A 19668-nucleotide genomic window follows, 5' to 3' on the forward strand; every position below is an offset into this window, starting at 1 on the left:
CGTATTTCAATTTTTGGCAAACAGCATGGGCTTCCCGACATACATGTTAAATGTTTGTGCTGCAAAATTCAATTGATGAGCCACTCTCGAGACAGAGAAGCAGTTAATACTTACATTACGGTGGTGTTTCGTATGTAACTACGTAATACTTACATCGTGGTATAGTGTTGACTTGCACAGTTACATACAAAGTTAGTTAATGTGAATAAAACTGTATAGGTAAAGGTGAAACATACACCGATATATTATTATGTTATTATGTATGCTATTACACAATTGTATATTACAATATATATATAATTCATTTTCAATTGAACACCAAGCGTTACGGTTCTTATTACCTTTTCATCTTAGTTTAGTGAGACAATATACTTATGATAGAGTTTATAAAAAAGAGGCTTAAACTAAACTTCACCATCCAAGGTTGGTTTATTCGCCTCCCCATTATACCTTGGCAGAATTATTAACCAGTATTCACTGTCGAAGAATTCAAGCACAGCAGTGCGTGCCCTAACTCATTTCCATCGAATTCCAAATAACCTGTTATGATACGTTTTCAAGGATAATCGAACGCAAAGTCATGTTGACTTAATATAATATGACAGCATTCATTTGTTTGAATTTGAAATTAATACGAGTTGTTGTTATTGTTGATTAACAGACCCAGTCCATTGGCAAGCACATTGAATCATTTAATCTAACCGAAGCCAAATAGAGATATTCCGAAAAATGACAACACACCTTGGGACGGGAATTTATGGTCGGTTTCACCAAAACCCTGCGAATCAGATGGTGCGTTCGTGCGATATTGTATTCAGAATAAAATAATCGATCAATAAGTGCCAAGTGCAGTCATCAAGAGACTGGACTAATCACTTTCGTTAAAAAAAATATTTTATTCCAAACAGCCATTGATAAGATGGCAGTATTTGCTTGTATACTTAATTGTAAACAGCAAAGCTTTAGAGATGAGACACGACAATAAGTTTCGTAATATTAAGCTGGGAAGTTTTTGTTTAGTTTTTATAATACGCTTAATCTCTGGTTTCCGCAACAAAGAAATTGACATAAAGAAATGACAGAATGGGGCAATAATACAGAGCAGTTAATCAAGGAAATGTACATCAGGTAGCTCGTCAAAATTGTTGAGTTGGGTAAATTAAATCATAAAGAAAGTTCTACAGACGATGGGATTTTTCATGACTGCGTTTATTGACACAGAATCATACATGTAGTAATACTACTGATAAACATGTGTCATATAAGTATTTATGAAATCACAACAAATATAATAGTTGAAATATACAGTGAAAGGCACAAAGCTAGGGGTTTGCTTATAAACGTGTTCATAAAGAATTACAAAAAAACGATCATCAGCTTTCATTCAAACTTGAATATTTAATAGTGGTTGACTCAAAAGCTAAAAACTGTCCACGTCTATAATGAGCGCGCATGCCACCGCGTAACGTAGCGTCTGCGACTACCAACATATTTAAAATAAGGCGCTTTCTGATTAAATAATGTTCATTACTATTAACTAGAACTAACGTTGATATTACAATGCCATTTTAGGATTGGTCAATTTAAATTCTAGCATCAAATTATAAAAATGCATATTTATTTATAACGACCACAGTTTTATGCCCTTTACTGTAATAAATGTTGATATTTCTATTATGTAAAATTAACCTTCCAGTTGAATTTTCGAGGCGTCATACTATATTACTTTCTTTTCACGCACGAGCAGCATATCAAATAAAAATAGTTTACTCACTCATTGTATACAGAGAATGTTCTTGCATAATACAAACGTGTTATTTGATAATGCGCAAACAGTATGTCTTGTATTTGCCTTGTCAGTTTTTACTCATTTCCGCGTCACGACTCGATTTCATCGGAGTGAAATGCGTGAAATGAGATATACACATTTACATTTTACAATGAGCCCCGGGAACCCGGAAACATGTTATTGAAAAGTAGGCCTTAGGCTTTTCAGACGTAAATAGAAATTCTCTGAATTGAATGTCGCATTGGTTTAGTAAATTGTCAGTGAATGTACAGATCTTGTCTGGTTTATTCACTATCAATTCAGTATATATAATAACAAACGGTAAACAAATGCGAAACATGTTGTACCGGTAACGTATGTTTTGATTTCTCTGTAACTGATATCAATTTCTATTGCACGCAATATATGAATGATCACTAATCAAACTTTCTCCATAGTAATTGTATATTCCTCACAGCTGACTTCCTTTAACTACGCATGTATATAACGATGTTTCGATATGAAATGCAAACACGAAAATGCAGCTGGCATTGTTTGCAAAAAAAACAGATGGGTATTGTGGAAGCAAGGGTACGGGTATTCATCGCATCAATAATAATTGTCGTAAAATCTGTGTAATTATTCCCATAAAAATCATTGATTTTATTCTGTCGTTAATATTTTGCAAAACATTATTCATAAAAGATATCCAACTTTACAATTTCTATCGTCTCGTATTTTGTTCATTAATCAAAAAAGTAAATCACCATCATTTGATTAACGTCACAATAACGTTACTATTTGTTCCACATTATTTTGTCTTTGTCTTCTACTATAATTGTATATTTTTTTCCAATCACCGTGTTTACTTAGCACAATGCATATGTCCATATGCTTATGATCAAACAGTTTCGAAATGGTAAATATTAATGTTACGGATCATAATATAATCACACTACAGGTCATGACCTGTAATCCAAATAAGTAGCTTATTATTGGGTGTATAATGTTACCTATCTTTTGAATTCAATTGAATTAAGATAAGAGATTTGCATTTGTATTCTCCGATGATCCCGAAGATTGCAAACGTACTGTTGAAAAGATAGCCAGAGGCGCTTGTATTGTGAAAAGAGTAATTTTTCTCCGCATTAAATATCGCCTTGGGTTAGTATACCGTCAATGTGCACGTCATTGTATGGATCGTATGCAGATTAGTCGCTACATAATGTAATGCCGTACTATGATAGATGATGAGTGAAAAGAGAATCCTTATAGCTGTGAACGTAACACCCCTTGACGTTTTTGCGTATTGTATCTATTAAAATATATTGTATTAGTTCTTTTGCGAAACGTTGTATATTTCAATTATATGTCAGTTAAATCAATGTGATGCACTTAAACTGTCCAGATTGACTGTGTTTTTCACGTTTTGCATAATCATTAATCCATCTGCGAATAGATTTGATAAACTGAAATGTTGTTGTAAAGTTAAATCAATCTAAATAAGATACATTAACACTTTTTTTAGGTATATATTCTGTATTTTGGGCATAATAAACTCAAAATCATAGTGTTTTACATGATTAGAATTACAATATCAACTGACTTCAATTCAGTAGAAATAAGGGAGGTTAGGACTATAAAATTATTTGTTAAATGTTTGTTTTTTCATGAAAATCTGATTTAGATATAGCTAATAGAAAGGCCGATGTTATATTATAACATTCATTTTCGAAACTCAATCGTTTCCATAGTAACTAAGAAAAGGCGTGTTTATTTAATATATCAAACAATTTGGTGTGATGAAAAAATAGTGTTTTGCGACTCAACATTATATAAATTATATATTTTGGCAACCAAGAAAAAGGCTAAAATTCGAGTTACCATGTGTTGTTGAAGCAAATCCCTTTATACTTTATACTTATATTGAAGAGAAACATTACATATGCATACCGAATTTTCAACAAAAATCATCAAAACGTTTTGCATAAAAGGATATTAATTAGTAATTCAAGTTTAACTTACTTATGCCATGATGTTCGACAAACGCAGTTCAGTTTGAAAACAATCATTAATGAAGTAAATTAATTTATTAATATGCATACTACATAACCGCGTAGCATGTATTTATGAAAAAAAAAATATATATTTTTGGTCAAAACTTTGTGGCGTGCTTGGCCCAGTTTAAGTTGGCTACCGGATCTGTCTGACAGTATTATAGAATAGTGGCTGCGGATTTCTGCTGCACATGCCATCGCCATTCTGATACAAAACGCTGTAAGGCTACAACAATGACAGCGTGGTCGTTTTTTTCAATCGTACGGGTTCTTCTACGCGGCATCGAGCAAATTTGCGAGTCAAATGTGAGATATTTGTCACCAATTTTATAAATAAGCTTTATGATAGAGCGATCTCAATGTAAATGGTCACGTGACTGTACCTCCTACATGCATTTTAATAGTTTTGGTTGTCATATATGCCCTCTTTCGTGATATACTGCAAAATACCTACTTAAGCTATATGCTCGTTAAATTTTATAAAAGCATTTTATGACAATTATCGACATTTAATGGCATTAAAAATCAGTCGTTCAAGGTAGAACTCATTCAAAACGATGTGGACATTGATATTATCATACTTTACGGATAGTTGATAAGATTTCTAAAATCTGAATGAGATGGTGACATTTATTTTACTGAATATTCAGTGCCGAGTTATCACATATGAACCAATAAATCGTGAAGTAAGGTATTATCGTGCAATATTTGCGAGAAATAGAAGTGCTTCTTCGCACGCGTGTTTTTTATATGTTGTGTTTAATCACATTATGAGACAGCTATTTCGACCTCTCATTTTGCCAACGGTCGGTGGTTTATCCCAATTCGCATCTATCAGTTTCATCACTTCATTGAATAAGGAAACAATGTGCCAATTGTATTTTGCAGAACACTCAACATATCCGGACTTCCAGTTCTTTCTGATAACATGCGACACGTCTCTCCTGGACAGGCCATTGCATTTACCCAGATCACATTTATTCCCCGCGATCACCGTAGTTACATCACTCATACCACCACCGCGATAATCTATTATCTGTTCGCGTAGATCTTTGACGTACTGAAAACTGTCAGAATTAGAGACATCGAAAATTAGAATAAACGCTGAGGCATCTTTCACTTTGTCCGAATATGAATGAAAGTCCACCCAGTCGTAGAAACTCTTCATTTGAAAGTATTGCAGTGGAGGGGTGTCGATTATATTCAGTTGATAGAGCCTCGTATTCGCTAACACAACTGGATTATGCGTGGACGGTGATTTAGTTGGTGAGTGTTGGTTCGGAAAAGTACAGTGCATGTACTGTTGAATAATAGCGCTCTTACCAACGGCGGGTGCGCCGAGTACGGCTATATCAATCGTCTGCATATTAGTTACAGTGTTATATCATATCGGTGGTTATACCAGTAGAATAAGACAACACAACGCTTCTACATTAAGCAAAATAATGTCGGAATCACTGTGGAACGACCTTCAAACGTAAATCCTGTCCAAGTTCCGCCATAACCTTTGCAAACTACTCGCTAGTAACACAGCAATTAGAAGTAACACTTATAACGGTCGGAGTATATATACTAATAATGAGCGTGGGAGGAACATATATCTCGTCAATTCCATCATCACCTTTATCCGATTAACATCTGGCGATGAACTTCGATGAGTGGGCTGTCTAGTATTCAGTCGTCATCAGCAAATACAATATGCAGTGTAAGGATAAAACCAGTTAAGGAGTGCCCCCTAGGTTCAATAAAAAAAGACAATAATCAATAAAGCATAATAGCTACATGCACAGATATTGTGATCTGTGTGTATACACTGCAGTGACACTTTCTAAATTGGTTCAACGTCTTTGCGTTTCCACCTGACAGTTCAAACTATTCTACTTGTGGCGCCGAAGAAATAAACACAGTGTAATATAATGCAGTCGTATGTAATTAATACTAGTATGGATATACTGAAGGAATGAAAACAAAAAAAATACAAAGCTGAAACCTGAAAAAGAAGAGCAAACAACTGAATCAATATTTTGTTATCGATTGAGATTGATTTCACAAACACACTAGAGGTTGTATTTTCATCACCTATGCCATTAGCGATGCCCGAGGCGCACCTGCAGCGTTGTGTAAACGGGAATCGTTTCAACACTGTCTTAGAAAATAGAGATTATAAGATTTGATTGAAGGATATTGCTTTTGATGAAAGTGTGTTATTTATAGTTGCATGGGTAAACAAAGTGACATCGGCAATTAAATTTCCTTATAATCAAATATACTATGCAGTAATAAATTTGCTATATGACTAATCAAATATACATTGTCTGGTGCAACGCATGAATTTGTAGATTTCTTATAATTGCAGGTATATGTCGAACATCGTCTCAATGGTCATGCGCAAGGTGAATCTATTGCGACACAACTTGCCTTCATATAACGCCAAGTATGTTTACGGTCAGTACGAACTAGACAATTACGATTTTTTCGGGGTACAATACATATTGTCGAAAGAGTTACCATCGAATCTGTCTTGCTCACGAACCACCGTAGTTTTGCATACTCGTGATTTACAGCCGTTCATTCACAAGTATTATGGTTTCGGAATACATATTGGTGTTGGAAAACTCGGAAATTCAAATACTAACATTTACGTTACGGGTGAGAGATTGGAAATACTATGATTACGAATGACTACAGAATAAAACGATATCGTCGATTGAACGGTCCTTCTCGAACCAATTAACTGTTTTGGCTGGGGGACGACTTGTTGATGTAGTTGTATTGATGTGAAATTCGCAATGGACAGTATTGAGTTCAAGTGAACAGAGTACATTGACTAATTTGTCACTGAATCAAAAGGAATTATTGTATATGGCGGAATTTACTACAAGACATAGTCATTCACACTAACGAATATTCAAGAGATCCGAGATTTACAAATACAAATAGTATTACTATTCCGCCGCTCGTGCTGCATATGATTTATGATAATGGTATTAGTAAGAGAAATTAAAACATTTTAATATATTATGTCTTACATATATGAGAAGGTACATATCATCTAATCTAGTAATCTAGCTACTTGTTATTTGTGTATTCATTTAGTGGTTATAATAAGCGTAACGTAGGCCACTGGTTCTGAAAACTGTTGGAATATCCAAATTGAATGTTTCATGAAAGGAATGTACAAGTTCAAGACGAGAAACCAGCGCAAATACGAATGAAATGTACAGTTCAGTGCAATCAACACACAAACAATAAGTCAGCGTCGACAAACGTGGGCACGCCCTGATCCACTTGTAGCACTCGCCATATAACAAATATGACAATAAAAACGTTTGAGCATTTGAAGACTTTACTTCTAACAGAGTTACTACACTAATACTTTGTCAATGTTAAAGTCAATTCGACAACAGTTGTTAGCAATTCTACCTATATTTAAATGTCCGGGCATAGTAATTTGGATAGGGTAATGTACATTGCGTTATCTCTAAAATACAGGTCACAGACTAACTAATAAACCTTGCATGCTGGGAAAAGCACATCAGATTTTCTTCTAATAATGGATAACATAGTTCATGGTATCATATTTGCATATTGAATTGAAATTGGATGTTGGTGGGTAAGATTACTGCGCCCACTGGGTTAAGTGCCAGTACATGTATATTGAATTTATACATAGCACCACACGCTGGGTTAAATGCTTGCCATATGGCAACTATTTCCCTTCCATTATATAGGGTGTAATTATTATAATACAGGATTCCGATGAACTTTAACACTTAACACGCCGATCAATAAATGTGCACGGACGATTTAAGTCATTTATTTTGTGATGCGATAGATACTGAGATCAAAGATTACAATCTGTCAATAACAGACGTGCATTAAAGGAAGGAATTCTGTCCAGTCAATAAACACCGCTTTTGCCCTGGGGTTGTTACTCATGTATAGTACAGCAATTATCTTTTAGTCTATTCACTGCTGTATTGGCAATATATGTTATAATTGGATTTCAGTTCAATCCAGTTTAAGCTTACGCATGGCGAAATTACACATCACTAACTCAAAATGATGTAGTTTGTTATTTGTGGATGAGATCCGTATTATGACACATATTTGTCCAGTTTTAATGGTTTGCATGATAATGATCAGTCCATTTATTTTCTACACAATGCATATTAAGTATATCAGTAGATTGTTCAATATATGATTATTATGTAAACAGTTGACTCACTTCTTGATTTAAAAATCTGTTATATTTTAAAAAATCATACTATGTTTCTTTTATCTTTAGCAAACTACTGTAAATGTTTTAGTCTAAGTAAAGCCAGAATCGGACTTTATGCAAATCAAGTATTTTCTCTGCTTCAAAATCATTCCCCGGATTGGTAGCAATGCCCTCGAAAAGTAAAAGTCATATATTTGTTACAAATAACAAGCCGTCTGAATGTGAAAACAAAATGAATTTGATATAAACCCACTCAAACACACGCTCTCTGATTCCCAAATAAATAAATAAATAAATAAATAAATAAATAAATAAATAAATGAATGAATGAATGAATGAATGAATGAATGAATAAATAAATAAATAAATAAATAAATAAATAAATAAATAAATAAATAAATAAATAAATAAATAAATAAATAAATAAATAAATAAATAAATAAATAAATAAATAAATAAATAAATAAATTGTGATTTATTTGTATTGATTTTTCTAATCTACTGGAGGAAGATAAACAGTTCTATGTGGGCTGCAAAATTTGCTCAAAGCTTATGTACATAAACAATTATGTGTTGTTATTATACGTCAATGAACCTATTAAAAATTAGCATGTATAGAAATGAGACTCATCTCCTGCAGAATGAGGTAAATGACCATACTACTATAGCTAACAGCGATATGTATTTGATTCGTCGTTAATGAGATATACTTCTCGTGGATTATGGATATGTGCGAATACCCAGCGCATACAGCTGTGAGAATAAATATTGATTTAATGTCGCTTTACTCGTTCATTACATGTTCACTATAAACAGAGGTTTCTACAAACCACAATAAAACACTACCTTGAAAAATTGAGCCCGCTGAAATCATAGTCACTGTAACAGTACTTCGTTAGTAAAGCATTGTTCTACCACAAGTTAAAGAGATACATCATGGGTGAGCTCTGAAACTGTTTCAAAATTACAATCCAATTATCTCTGAAATAGGTGGGTCTGTATTTATATGTGTTTAAATAACCTGATACAAAAATAGTGGCATTAACATTATTAGCTCGTAAATTTGATTTAAATGTAATTGGTCTCTCCGAAACATTGATTTGTTACTCTGATATTTGCTTATGGTTATTGTAATCCAGGTGTTTGTATATAACGAGAATGAATTTTAGAAAACCGTAGATTGTAAAAATGTCAAATGTAAATGAAAAAAGCATACTGACATTTTCAAATGCGTACGACCACCCCCTCAGTGTAAATGTCATTGTCTAGTGTTTACTTGTATATGGCGTTGTTGACGCCCGAGGTTTGTATATGGATTGTCCAATATACGGATGACGTAATGTCTGTTATTGATGATGACGACTTTTGTAAATACACGTTTACACTCTAACGTAGTATCGATACATCGGAGAACACGATGTATAATAGTATGACGTATTAATATTATTACATGGGAATTCGCAATGTATATTATTGCCAGTGACGATCAACGTCAAAACGCGTAAAATTTAACAAAGTATCAATATATGAGAAGACACGATGTACAATGTTGGTGATAATCTACGGGACGTCTTTGTGAATAAACTTATACAGTAACAATGTGTCAAATGTTTATTATACAAACTAAGTAGATTGGCATGACAACTACTAATAGACAAGTATTTATATAAAAGCCTAATTGAACACGTGACTCTTAATACCCACTGGGAATACAATTTACACGTATATGTGGATGGTCATTTTTAATAATCCGCATTAAAATTCAAAATAGCGGAGGGGAAAATAGTTGGATTGAAAATAATATTGAACGAGGTATTCCATTGGACCATAAAGCACAAAGAAGATCTGCTATACAGCGCAATCAATTTTCTGCTTTCGTTTGCTATTAATAACAGAATTCCTTATGGTATTACAGTCCATATTGCCACCGTGACTGACTTTGTTTTAATGTTATTCTTGCCTGTCTGTCTTTATGATCATATGGTGAATTGTTCTATCGGAAATACAAACACGCTGACTGTTATTGTCGTTGAGGTAATTACAGTTTCCAATATAGCATTCACGAAATATGGGTTATTTTTCAGGAGGAAGGACGGTAACAAGAGTTTAAACAAATACGGTGCATATAGCATTGAGTATATGTACCAATGAGAGGATTTTCAAGCTGTGGCTTTTCATGAATTTAAACAAACATACAGCATTACAATATAATGGTAATTATATAATTGAAATTCAGTAAGCAGGGTGCTAGGTAATGCCTTTAAATATTGAGTAAATTCAACGTACATCATTCTAAGACTGTTAGGGTCGGAAATCTGTAAATTCACAATCATGATGTTTGTTTTTTTCGTGTTTTTTTTTTTTTTTTTCTTTTTAGAATGAGTTGAACATTGATCGAAAAGTCGGCAATACTTGATTGTTTATTGCCAGGAATGAAAAAGATAAATCTGTGTACTTCATATCAGTTGAAATTAGTATCCACTCAAACTCCGATAGAAGCCGTTCGAAATCCAATAATGACGACGACGACGCGGACAGCTTATGGGTTACCAGAGTGAATTACTTGCAACTAGCTGTAGTGTAAGCAAATGCATGTAGATTTGTCCAAGGTGTTAGCATTGTTCTCTACTAGGGAGGAATTGGTGCAGAATCCTTTATTTTAGAAGGTAAATGGTTACTTCAAACCTAGATGTATACCATAAAGAATGGACAAAGCAGCGTTATACGACACTTTACAATACACACATCAAAGTGCGATACTGGGTACTATTATCAGAAGCAACATGCTGACGTTTTAGTAAGCGGGTTCGGCTAGCTGTACCGTCATCTACTTTTGGCTACTACGTCCTAAACATTCAATTCGTTGTTTTTTTAAAAAGCCTCGCTTAATTCATCATAAATTGTCAGCGGTCAATATAATTCCAGTCACCGTGCTAAGTGCACTTTGCTGTATAATATAATAAATGTGTAGTGTTCAGTAAAATACGACTACGAGAATTATGTCCCATCAAATGCTTTATTGAATCATGAGGGGCGGAAAACACACTTCTGTAAAATTAAATAGAATGAATTGTCGAAGGAAAGCACGCTTTCTGGTCGTGAAACACTTGTCACGAGCACATTCCTGTCGCAAGTACTACGGCGTTTTCACGTAGTCTCGATTCGAACAAGTTAGATGAGATTCTGCAACAGTTACATTACGATAGAAGAGACTGCCAAATTGATATGTTAGGACGTGTTCTTCTATAAATAGAACTAGATATATATACGCAGAATGAGATTTTCAGTTAAACATCAAATGACACACCTTGCTACATTAAAAGCTGTGACAATGTTGGGATATTTTCACAGTGTGACAGCTCTATGTCGATACTCAAAAAACATAAATGTACAACAAACAGCGAGTATTGATTAACATTTCAACTTACATACTAATACCCCAGTCCACGTTTATGCTCGTAGACTTGCATCAGAATTGAATCGTAGAGTTCGCGGTGTCGACCGGAATATGTACATGTCGCCTATACCTTGCCACTGCAGACTGGTTTTCGAAGCAATTCGATATTATCTCCACTCTTGCCGATTGCTGAGCGCTTCCCGGCGAGCATCTCAGCTTTCGACCTTTTACTGTTATGATGAACAAAACAACTGCGCACTCGGTACAGTGCTGATGATGTTGCTAAGATACCGTAATTACAGTTGATATATGCACTTTGTTAGCAGGTGGTGGCGCTCGTCGTTGTTTTAACCATGAAATTACCTTTCTGATATTTAGCTATTTACATTATTATCAAATTAATCCTCACAAAACGGTGGTCGCGGTGGAACCGATGGTCGTGAATTTTGTTTCTTTTGGTATCTTTGATTTAGAAGTAACATTAGTCGCATGTTTGTTGACACAGTGGGTAAATGTGCATAAATAGTATACAACAGTTTTCACTAGTTGAATTCACTAATTATTTTTATTGCCTTTAGAATGTATGTTCATGGGAAATTTTCGAAGGTGTGTGGAGAAACATAAATAAGCGCTTACATCAGAAATAACGGTGGACATTGAAATGTATTCAACTAACCAGATCTGATATGTAACGTGACCACATTATGTAAATTTATGAATTATGTAAATGAATGAATGATGTAAATGATGAATATAGTTTCGAGCAAACGATAGCTGCAAACTCTCGCAAACAGAGGCAGAGTCAATGAAAATATATTGTAGGAAAATGCTGATAATCAATTTGTTTATGGTTATATCGTTTCTAAGTCCCCTAATCTCTTTATTAGTCTGGTGCGTTATGGGGTTTTATTATACAGATTGCAGGTCAGGGTTCCGGAACAGCGCCGACCCTCCGAAAACTGGCATAGTGCAGTCATGCTGGGTGGTTTTTACTGCCTGCGTGAAGATAACCTTAGAACATACGCCAATAGTTATTAGTGCTGCTGACATGAGTTATTGAGGTCCAAGTACTTCGGTCAGCCTAATCTGCTAGCTATTAACCCCAGGCGGATATAGTATTTCAATTTTGCTGGAGAGGAGAGGAGCCCATCTCCGGTGTTTAATTCCTTTCAGTAATAGAGTGAGATTACAACGAATAATAGATCGGAATGTCGTTAACATACACAATATTGTTTCTTGTTATCTCCAAAATAGTTTTGCCTTACTGGTCGTGAAAATGGTAATTGACCTCTTGGTGGATTGCAAATGGTGTCACTTTGACGTCAGTACACCCCCGGGACATTGACAGAAGACGATAAGCGAAGTCAAGGCAACCTGCAATGGAACTAGTTGATTGAGATGTTCAATTAAATTGGACGTGCTACAGACAATGTTATTAAACGTGTATTGCATGCGAAGGATTCGGCTTCATCAAAGCGAGATATTTTGACAAACCATTTCCTGGAATGGCTTTATTGTAAATGACAGTGGTTGTCTTGTAATCTTCTCTTGAGGGAAAACGTGAGAAATAAATCGAAACAGTCTTGGTCTAGACCAATAAATGGATAATATAAAATGTGGAAACATATCATGAGCAACAGAAATGAAAAATATTCTATTTTCGTAAGGATTCGACGTTGTGTTTTTTGCCCTGAGTGCCAAATGCCAAGTTATTCATGGCGGAGCTCAGACAGCGGATAACTGATCGTTATATTCAGGGCATTTACGTGGTTTCTAGAATATGGGCGTGGTCGTTTTTGTAACTCGATGTCCGTAACTCGAAAAATTCAGCATTTCGTATTTAGATGTCTTATATTCATGCCCCTTTTTATTATGTCTCAACGATTGTAAGGCACCTCCCCTGATACTTTCATTTAGAATATTAACACTCTATGGTTAAGTTCATCTTACTAACGGACCTTCCATGATCTTACCATTGAACTCTACTTTGGCCGAAACGTCCGGCATTCGTTAAACATGAGTATGTGCTAGTTACAAGCTACGTAGGTATTGTAATTTCAAAAATACTTCAAAGCCAGAATAATAATCACAAATGTTAAGCACAGATATGCACCTGTCCGCATTCGTTGTAGATTGTCTATTGGGGAGGGCGTTATGTGGTGAGTGGAACAAGTGCGGTTTGCCCATTAAATGCAATTGAAGATAAATTCCATTTCGTTCTCGAGTGCTCTGTATGTCTCACGCAAAGAACCACATTGATTACAGAATATTTTTGGCATATCCCTACTCTTGACAAATTTAAATTTGTCAAATTTTAATGGCATCCAAAATCCAGTCAGAAACAGAATAAACAGAACCTTGGAACAAATATTTACTTATTCATGTTCCTAACTATTAATATAACTCTTCTAAAGAAAACAAGAAGGGTGGATATTTACCCTGCTTTCCAAGGAAAACAGGAAGTATGTCATCCCCAGTTGTCAGCATTACCGCTGGTTCGAGAACCGCAGAATATGTGTAAGGCCTATTTTGAAAAAAAAACTAAATAAAATAAATTAAATGCCAGTAGCTGATTTATACAGGGAGCGTGCGGCGCGCACCCCCTCTGAATCCTTAGTTACTCATAGATATATGTATATCCCACAATGCAATGCGTAATGGTGTTTTATTGATGTAGAATGATGTTGCAAAATCGATTAGCGTGCAATTCAGAACCAGCTCTGCTTTGGTTGGACCTAGAGGCTGGGACTTTATTGATGCCTCGCACTTTTTGTATATGTGGTACAATTTCAACACTGGTCGTAGTGCACTGGTCTTTACCATATTTTAGGACACGCTTATGAATTCGATTTCAGGATACTACTGTTGGGTAAGATTCAACAAGAACTGTACTGTGACTCCTAAAGCGATTATGACTCTTACATGAGGCCAGTGGCTTTCTACAGATCACTTGAAGTGGCAATGCTTACAGGGACCAGTGTGAGGCTTTCTGTAGATCATTTGAAGTGGGAATGCTTACAGGGGCCAGTGTAAGGCTTTCAGCAGGTCATTTGAAGTGGGACTGCTTACATGGGTTAGTGTGAGGCTATCAACAGATCATTTGAAGTGGGGATGCTTACGGGCCAGTGAGAGGCTTTCAACAGATCATTTGAAGTGGGAATGCTTACAGGGCCCAGTGTGAGGCTTTCAACAGATCATTTGAAGTTGGAATGCTTACAGGGGCCAGTGTGAGGCTTTGAACAGATCAGTTTTCTGCAGATCATTTAAAGTGTGAATGCTTACAGGGGCCAGTGTGAGGTTTTCAGCAGATCTTTTGAAGTGGGAATGCTTACAGGGGCCAGTGTGAGGCTTTATACAGATCATTTGAAGTAGGAATGCTTACAGGGGCCAGTGTGAGGCTTTCTACAGATCATTTGAAGTGAAAATGCTTACAGGGCCAGTGGCTTTCTACAGATCATTTGAAGTGGGAACACTTACAGGGGCCAGTGTGAGGTTTTCTGCAGATCATTTGAAGTGGGAATTCGAATGCTTACAGGGGCCAATGTGAGGCTTTCTGCAGATCATATGAAGTGGGAATGCAAGTCACTTTTAAAAATACAATAAATGAAGCTTTGATTGAAAAACAATCAAAATATAACAAACTATAGCTGTTTTATTGTCCCTTATTTTAACACTGTTCATCTCACTGCTCGAGCCATGGACACTTAGTAATTAGCCTCGTTAATATGTCCCTTCTGACGTCATTTCACCACTGTTTTGAGCTATGACGTAATTGTATTAATAGCTTTTCATACTGTTTGAATACATTTCAAATGAAATAATTGTCCGAGTTCAGCAATCTTTCAGATATTAAACCCATTTTGTTGTTGAAACATTTTCATAAATGTTCTAGTCAAAGACAGAGCGCATACGTCTATTCTCAAATATGGCTGATACTAGTAAGTTTTCTATGGTAACATAACGTTGATGGACATGTTTATTAATAACAATGATTTTTCGGGCACAGTTTGACGTCTTCGAGCATTTGGTGGCGCTGTGCAGTTTAGGTCTCTTTAGGTGTTCGGCTTCATCAATGATTCACATGCAGACACACAGATACATCTATTCGCGAGTCGCGCCCTCTAGCGAGAAAGCACTGCTATGACGCAGCTGGGGTGTATGATTGATCATAGCACCACGTGATGTTTTTGCATTCAGTGGGATGTCGTTCATAATGCTATTATATTAATAGCTACTAAACTACTAAACTAAGCTGTCTCTAAATGTAATGTTTCCAAACACCAACGTCATTCCACGCCGCTAGGGAGCGCTACGTACTCCATTGACGGTAGTCCCATTCGTCCCACTGTCTGATACTGATACAAGAAACTGTAATCCGACCGTGTTCTAATTGCATTGCCATGTGTTCAAGCATATACTTTTGTTCGAGTCAGTGAGAAGTTGTAGAAAAAGAGAATATAAACGATGTCAATCGTCTGTCTGCTTCAGATGCATTTCGTAGATAGATGATCACTAGAGTGGAAACTGGTATTTTTGACAACGTACAATATCACATGACGCTGGAACCCGCCAATGTTCTGTGGGGTGGTGAAAATGGCACATTTGGTAAAGTACTTAGGGAGTACTATCACGTGACACTGAAACCTGCAAATATTTTATGGAATGGACAAAATAGGGGGATTTGCTGACGTTCTCAGACAACATTGTCACGTGACACTGAAACCCGCAAATTACCATCTATTACGTCACATTAACGGTGCGACGACATGAAGCATCCAGAGCTATTTCGTGGCATGCTTTACGTGGGTTACGATTTCCAATACTTAAAGTGCAGTGGTCGTCGCGCAACGCGTGTTCGAATTTCATGTAATTAAACAACGTATTTTACACAGTGGCTGATCCAGCAAAATGTATTGGGGGCCAAGCTTCGCTTAGCATTACGGAGCGAAAATCGCAGAGAAGCTATGCGTAATCCAGATGATATGAATCGGCATGCGTTTGGGGGGCATGGCTCCGCTGCCCCCCCCCCCCTGGATCCGCCACTGATTTTACACGTGTTGTATACATCACTATAAGTCCCATATCGAACAGGGCGCGGCGCATTGACTGCCGCCCTTTAAGATCATAATGTCAGCTGTTACTGTCTGCGTTTTTATTTAATTTTTCATTAATTTTAAAATATGCTCTCTCTAGTCTGCTTATCTGTTTTTCGTTAGTCCCATCTCTCTACTTTGCTATCTCACGATCAACATTTGTAAATGAACAGCTGCAAGTACTTTTGATAGTTAATTATTAATAATTTTCGATTTTATTATTTTATCCGTGATATATTTTTAAAGGGTCCTTCTACATAAATTACTAAGTATACAATATTTATTCATAGGATCGATTTTATAGACATTAATTCTGACACATTTGAGAAACGACTTCCCCGTCCCCGAACTGCAGTTCAGTTCGTCAATGTTCAATCGTTATGTCGACTACTGTACGGCCGTATATAGGTCATTTTCCTTTCACTGCGAGATCTCGCGTCTTGTGTGAATGGCTCGAACTGAATGTCTGCCACAAAAATCGAACGATTTTATTTTGAATTCGGATTTCATTTTTTATAGCAGAATGTTGAAATGCCGATCTCTGAGAGGGGAAAATTGCGTTAAGATGACTATCATCAAAATGAAGTGCGTATTACTATAGCATATTAATAGAGATAAAATACCCATAATACTTTCAGGTTTGCCGAATCTCGCGCGATGTTTTAACATCACTGCGATACTATGACAATTGTTTGTCTTGTTTTACGTTCGATTTCACGGATACGCTAGATCTCGCGGTGAACGGAAATGGTTTATTGAAAAGGACCTTCATAGAATACTAGTACGTCTTCCTGTGTAGCTATAGTTGTGATCATACGATATTTTCTATTTTAGTCGATTTCTATTATTGTGTAACCGGTAGACTGTACACGCAAATGCTACTAATATAACATAATACTAGTAGCAAAAAAAAAAAACGACAATATGCCGAGTACTTAGTATACCGCGCGTTTCCCCGAAAAAAAACACTCCGGGTGCGAATACATATTGCCCCTAAACGCTTTGCCTGTGGCCTCGGAACAACATTTTCTGTGTGTGTGTGTGTCTGTGTGTGTGTGTGTGTGTGTGTGTGTGTGTGTGTGTGTGTGTGTGTGTGTGTGTGTGTGTGTGTGTGTGTGTGTGTGTGTGTGTGTGTGTGTGTGTGTGTGTGTGTGTGTGTGTGTGTGTGTGTGTGTGTGTGTGTGTGTGTTTTAAGGGCAACGACCGCTCCATTTATATTCGTTGACTGATTGACATACGTTCGAATCAATGCACAAACCTTAAATTGTGCGTTCATTTTGCCGCCAGTGCGGCGATGACATGATTTCACCGGAGACTAATTACCACTTCACACAGCACGAGTCGGCGATTATAATGACGCGGATGTCTGCTCCGTGCATACACTTGACGCACGGAAACATGAAAAGAAACAGTATTTTTTTTTTTTTTTTGCCATCCCTAGAAAAAGAAAATCGTACTCGGTATGACTAAATATACGTTCGTAGAAAAAAAACGAGGATAGTAACTGTGAATTGAATATATGGACGGTGCAAACGTCAAAGCTTCTGGCTATCGCATTCAGTTATCGTATAATCATACAATAAGATGTTAAAATGCAAGTAGAATCCGATTACGTGAAAGAAAAGGTGCATTAATAAGCGACATCCTGGCACTATAACGTAATTATCACGACACGGACGTGATAAATAATGAAAATAAAAAACGGTATTAAATAGTGTGTTCCTTTTAAGGAAATGACGAAGGTCAGTCTGGTTGACAGATTATAAAATACGATTTCGATATAAACTGTCTAGAGTATTATATACAGTACAATTACATCTACCATTATAATCTACGGGAGATACGTTATTTAGATCTATAATTTAAATGTCTTCATCTCATCGTATATGAGAATATATATATATACAGTAAATAACATCATACCTAGTATTTTTTCCCGCTGCGGCAGGGAGAATCAGTGAAGACAAATCCGTACGATGTATTGAGCGCCACGATATTGTTACTGGTATAAATAAACAGGTATATGCGGACGCTAGTACGGTGTACTTTTCACTACATCAAAGATGATACGACCTTTATGCAAATTAGAGTTTTACATCAGCCAATCGTGCTGTTCATTATCAGTTATACTTTCATGTGAAGGTGCAAATTAATCGATTTATTTCCCCGCCACGAGGAACATCTACAAACTGATAAATTGATTGGTGTCTAGCTTGCTTTTCAGATTTGTAGATGTGGCAATGATTCGCAAGTGGTGAAAAACAGATTCTCACTCATTTACAGTTACGTAACACCGTTGGTCTTACGTCATGGCAATTGTATTAGAATATACTTATCATATAATTATTATATCACGTAAACAGATCCATATATGGCATTTTGATAACGTGGATGGTAAGTGCTTTGGACAGAATCATGATAATGTATGCAAAAACATACGTACTCACGTCTTGTTATATTAGCGGATGTGCGGAATATTCTTAAAACTGTGGTATGGAGCATATTCCAAGAAACTCTATCTCAGAAATTAGATAAACCTTTTAAAGCAGAGTTATTGAAAATGAGATAATAGAAATTCAAAATGGTATCTGACACCTGCAATATTATATACTAGTATATTCTAAAAGCCGGGTAATTCAGTTTATCCAAGGTGATGTTAATTCCCCTCTTTCGTGAAACGGTTTTGAAAATACACATTTTTTAGATCAAAAATCATATCTAAAACACTGTGACATTTCATGATCCATTCCAAGTGAAGCATTCGTACAATAAGTCTATAAACGTGCCAGGCACTATCTTCCCTTCAAGTTGCCAGGGCCCGTTTCTACAGCCACCACGTGACTTGATCATCTACTAATATTTGGAGAATGTACCTATACAATTTCCTGTACCCTACGTTTGTCATGGACATTTAAAATTGATATTGCACCCCTGGCACAAACATGTCGATTATGCAAATTAGCAAATACGTTGGCATTCATTCAAGTTATGAAACCGGTATAAGTATGTAAGTATAAAAATAAGTATGTTATTGCATCGTCTAAATCGCTTTAATATTCCAACGTAAAGGACGGTAGTCGTCTCGCCACGCATGCGCAAGATATATGGGTCTCATATAAACAAAGATGGCG

At 36.0% G+C, this 19668-nt stretch overlaps 1 pseudogene across 1 annotated transcript; it reads right to left on the bottom strand.

Annotated features, from left to right (window-relative positions):
- Positions 1–4435: 4435 nt before the first annotated feature.
- LOC100375919 (ras-like protein family member 10B pseudogene) lies at positions 4436–11633 on the bottom strand (annotated as a pseudogene). Its single transcript, XR_013420973.2, has 2 exons — positions 11476–11633; positions 4436–5560 (listed from the first exon to the last, which is right to left on the bottom strand). The product of XR_013420973.2 is annotated as a ras-like protein family member 10B pseudogene (transcript).
- Positions 11634–19668: the final 8035 nt, after the last annotated feature.

This window comes from Saccoglossus kowalevskii, chromosome 16 (assembly GCF_978046115.1).
Source record: "Saccoglossus kowalevskii chromosome 16, keSacKowa6.1, whole genome shotgun sequence".
Classification (NCBI taxonomy): domain Eukaryota; kingdom Metazoa; phylum Hemichordata; class Enteropneusta; family Harrimaniidae; genus Saccoglossus; species Saccoglossus kowalevskii.